The following is a 4,689-nucleotide window of genomic DNA, read 5'->3' as shown; positions in this document are numbered from 1 at the left end:
CCGCATCCTAACCCCTAGAACACCACGGACCCTTTGTTAATTTTCCAAATGGTGGGCCAAAATGGCAATTTGTATCCGATGTACACTTTTTTAAAATTTATGAATCACATCATTAACTTTTATACCGAAGTACAGATATATATAATGTATATAGTGTGTGCAGAGTGAGGCTGATTCTTAAAGGGCTTTAACACATATCATTAAGGCATCTTGGAGCATGCAAACTTTATATATGTTTTTTAAATAGATCATATACCACAATTATATACAATACATATAGTTTATTCACACTCTGCGGTCATACTTAAGACACGCTTTCCAGAGAAACGTAGCCACATACACCGCCCAGTCACAAGAACATTATTCTGTTTTTCCCTTCACGGAACAACAGAACTATTTGTTTTTTGTTTTGTTCTTTTCAGATATCGTTATAGTCTGCTTCACCTAAATATGCATGCAGCAAAATGTGGGGTTGCTAAGGAAAAAGCTGGAAAAGCAGGTCCTTCTCCTTAAACAGCTTGAGAAACTGGTCAACAATTGAAATACCTCTTTTACATGAAAAAAATGGTGAAAGGATTGGGCACAAGTTGTCACCCTGCCTGAGGATGTTGCTCTGCCTCCCTGCTTGGCTAAGTTCATCAATGCCCCAGCTCTGCTGAAGATTTTTTTGCGCTGTCCCTTCTCTGCTGAGTAAGTTGTTTTACCTCCCTAACAGGCTGAATACATAATGTTTCCCTCATGCTTGGCTGAGGATGTCACTTTGCCCTCTTGCTCAACAGTGGCAGTCGCTCTATCAAAGGGTCCAGGCATTCCCAAGTTTTTTTACTTTAGGAGCCACACCTTAAGTAAATAATCATGTCTGCCATGGACAGTTCATCTCTAGACAACTAGAGGGCACCCTCACTTACAATTTTAAAATTATTATTTTATTGTCTGCAAGATTTTATTTCTTGTTTGTGCATAGCTGTTTTGTGTTCCCCTTATTAGTGTCCATTTTTAAGTTTTGTATTTTCTCTGTTTGGTGGTTAAAACATTGTTTCAGGATTCTGCACTTGCATCCTACTCCCCAGATTCTGTGACACATTTAGTCAGCCTGATAGCCTACTGAGCAATCTAAGGTGAAGGAGATCCTGAGCATGAGCCGAGAAACTTTGCATCAATCATTTTTATTTTTAGTAAAACAATCCTGCCAAATTAAAATGCAAAAATAACAATAAAAAAACCCCCAATATCAATTAGAAACATTTTTAAAGCTTGCCTTGGGCACCAGTTGAGCCACTCCACTTTGAAAACCTCTTCATGATCTTGAGCAACTTAGATCATGTCACATTGTATCTTAACCACAACAAAAATTGTTAAATGATATCAGCATTGTTATTACATTTTACTTATTCCTACAGGATGCTGATTAGAACATTTGTTTTGTAGAATTTTTTTGTTTAAGTGTAATGAACCCATCAATATGGGCAGGTGAGAGCTAGACACACTGCCCACTTGAGCATATGGCTATACCTGCTCTACCTCCAAGGTCTCTATTGCACAAATTTGGTGCGGTCAAAAAAACCTTCAAAATCCTACAGTAAATGTTGACCCTTTTAGGATATTTATTACAAGTAATTATTCGAGGTCCCCTGGTGGTCTAGTGGTTAAGATCCCACCGCTGCGACCCGGGTTCGATTCCCAGTCACTGAACCATCCCCAGCCACTCTTAGTGCCGGTCCCAAGCCCGGATAAATTGGGGAGGGTTGCGTTAGGAAGGGCATCCAGCGTAAAACATGTGCCAAATCAAACGTGCGGAGGATCCGCTGTGGCGACCCCTAACGGGAGAAGCCGAAAAGAAAGTTATTACAAGTAATTATTCATTACAGGTAATTATTTTCATGAATGTCTGCCATATAAAGGACAAGTTGTAGGAAATTTAAAAGGCCTTTAGTAGACAAATAGCCAAACAATGTAGATGGAAATGGTAGAGACAGTCATTCTGAAAATGACTGATAATAATACTTAAAGACACATTCCTTTCAATCAATATATATATATATATATATATATATATATATATATATATATATATATATATATATATATATATATATATATATATGTGTGTGTGTGTGTGTGTGTGTGTGTGTGTGTGTGTGTGTGTGTGTGTGCATGTATACTCAAATCCTGGTCCACACATGGTCTAGTGATTTGGTCTTAGTAGAACCAAGTGCAATAGCACCACCTTATTTTGTACAAAAAACACAGAATGGTATGAAGTAGATATTTATGCACCATGCATTAAGTATATTTATGCACAATTGATGATGATGATGATAATGATGATGATAGAATTCTCTTACTGTAGTAGGAAAGGGCTTTTGGTATTTCCTAAGCCTATCTTTTTTTGTAGCCTGCTTGGTCTAACTGACCAGTAGGTGGTGCTGGTGACAAATTTGTTAAAAAATAAAAAATAAAAAAAAGACTCAGGTCATGGTCCAGAAGATGGCTACCAGATTTGTGCCTGAACGCAAATCTGTGCTGAGATACAGCTTCACTTCCTGTTTGTTGACTTCACTGTAAGATTGATTGACCATTTTCAGGCAAACTATTTGGTTCATTCAAAATCCTTCTGATAACATTTCTGAAGCTTACTCTAAAGATGTTGTTTGCCAAATTTGGTGACAATTGGACAAAACTTGTAGGAGGAGCTAGCAAAATGTTCTCAACAAAACCTATGATGCCTGACGTTTAAAAAATGGGCACACAGTTCAAATGGTATGACCATAAACATATTTCTAAATTAAGCCCAGATTTGACGGAACTAGACTGCTGAGGCAGCATTTGACCCAAATTTGGTTAAAATGTTATTTAGACACTCTGTAATCATTGTGCCAAAACTTTTAACCATCTTAGAATTCTATGACACCCAACGACACCCTACCCAGAAAAAGATGAAAAAGTGAGAATAACAAAATATGATGCCAATAATGGTCTGTTTTTGTTTACATTTAATGATGCAGCTGGATCCTAAAGTTTGAGGCTTGGTATAGCTATCCCAGGATATATTATTTGTATTAATTAAGTATTTTTTGATAGGTCAAATGGATAAAACACATTTCCACTACTTTAATTTATTTAGTTTTTATTGGATTATTATTAGAATCAGAAGTACAAAGAAATTCTTGTATTTCTTATTGTCCTTCTTGAGAAATGTTTGTGTGTGTTTTTTCTCATGACACAAATGAAGTTATGTGAATGCCAGTAAGAGGATCAACAATATATATATATATATATATATATATATATATATATATATATATATATATATATATATATATATATATATATATATACAGTGAGGAAAATAAGTATTTGAACACCCTGCCTTTTTAAACTATTTATTTGTATGACACAGTTGCAAATAAGTATTTAAACACCTGTCTGTCAGCTAGAATTTTGACCCTCAAAGACCTGTTAATCTGCCTTTAAAATGTCCACCTCCACTACATTTATTATCCTAAATTTGATGCACCTGTTTGAGGTCGTTAGCTGCATAAAGACACCTGTCCACCCCATACAATCAGTAAGAATCCAACTACTAACATGGCCAAGACCAAAGAGCTGTCCAAAGACACTAGAGACAAAATTGTACACCTCCAAAAGGCTGGAAAAGGCTACGGGGAAATTGCCAAGCTGCTTGGTGAAAAAAGGTCCACTGTTGGAGCAAAATCATTAGAAAATGGAAGAAGCTAAACATGACTGTCAATCTCCCTCAGACTGGGACTCCGTGCAAAATCTCACCTCGTTGGGTCTCAATGATCCTAAGGAAGGTGAGAAATCAGCCCAGAACTACACGGGAGGAGCTGGTCAATGACCCGAAAATAGCTGGGACCACCGTTTCCAAGGTTACTGTTGGTAATACACTAAGACGTCATGGTTTGAAATCATGGCACGGAAGGTTCCCCTGCTTAAACCAGCACATGTCCAGGCACGTCTTAAGTTTGCCAATGACCATTTGGATGATCCAGAGGAGTCATGGGAGAAAGTCATGTGGTCAGATGAGACCAAAATAGAACTTTTGGGTCATAATTCCACTAAACTTGTTTGGAGGAAGAAGAATGATGAGTACCATCCCAAGAACACCATCCCTACTGTGAAGCATGGGGGTGGTATCATCATGCTTTGGGGGTGTTTTTCTGCACATGGGACAGGGCGACTGCACTGTATTAAGGAGAGGATGACCGGGCCCATGTATTGCGAGATTTTGGGGAACAACCTCCTTCCCTCAGTTATAGCATTGAAGATGGGTCGAGGCTGGGTCTTCCAACATGACAATGACCCGAAGCACACAGCCAGGATAACCAAGGAGTGGCTCTGTAAGAAGCATATCAATGTTCTGGCGTGGCCTAGCCAGTCTCTAGACCTAAACCCAATAGAGAATCTTTGGAGGGAGCTCAAACTCCGTGTTGCTCAGCGACAGGCCAGAAACCTGACTGATCTAGAGAAGATCTGTGTGGAGGAGTGGGCCAAAATCCCTACTGCAGTGTGTCCAGTGGAAACGTTTGACCTCTGTAATAGCAAACAAAGGCTACTGTACCAAATATTAACATTGACTTCCTCAGGTGTTTAAATACTTATTTGCAGCTGTATCATACAAATAAATAGTTTAAAAAACATATATTGTGATTTCTAGATTTTTTTTTT

The sequence above is a fragment of the Silurus aristotelis genome, assembly GCF_946808225.1.
Source record: "Silurus aristotelis genome assembly, chromosome: 1".
NCBI classification, from domain to species: Eukaryota; Metazoa; Chordata; class Actinopteri; order Siluriformes; family Siluridae; genus Silurus; species Silurus aristotelis.
This window is presented reverse-complemented; position numbering follows the sequence as displayed.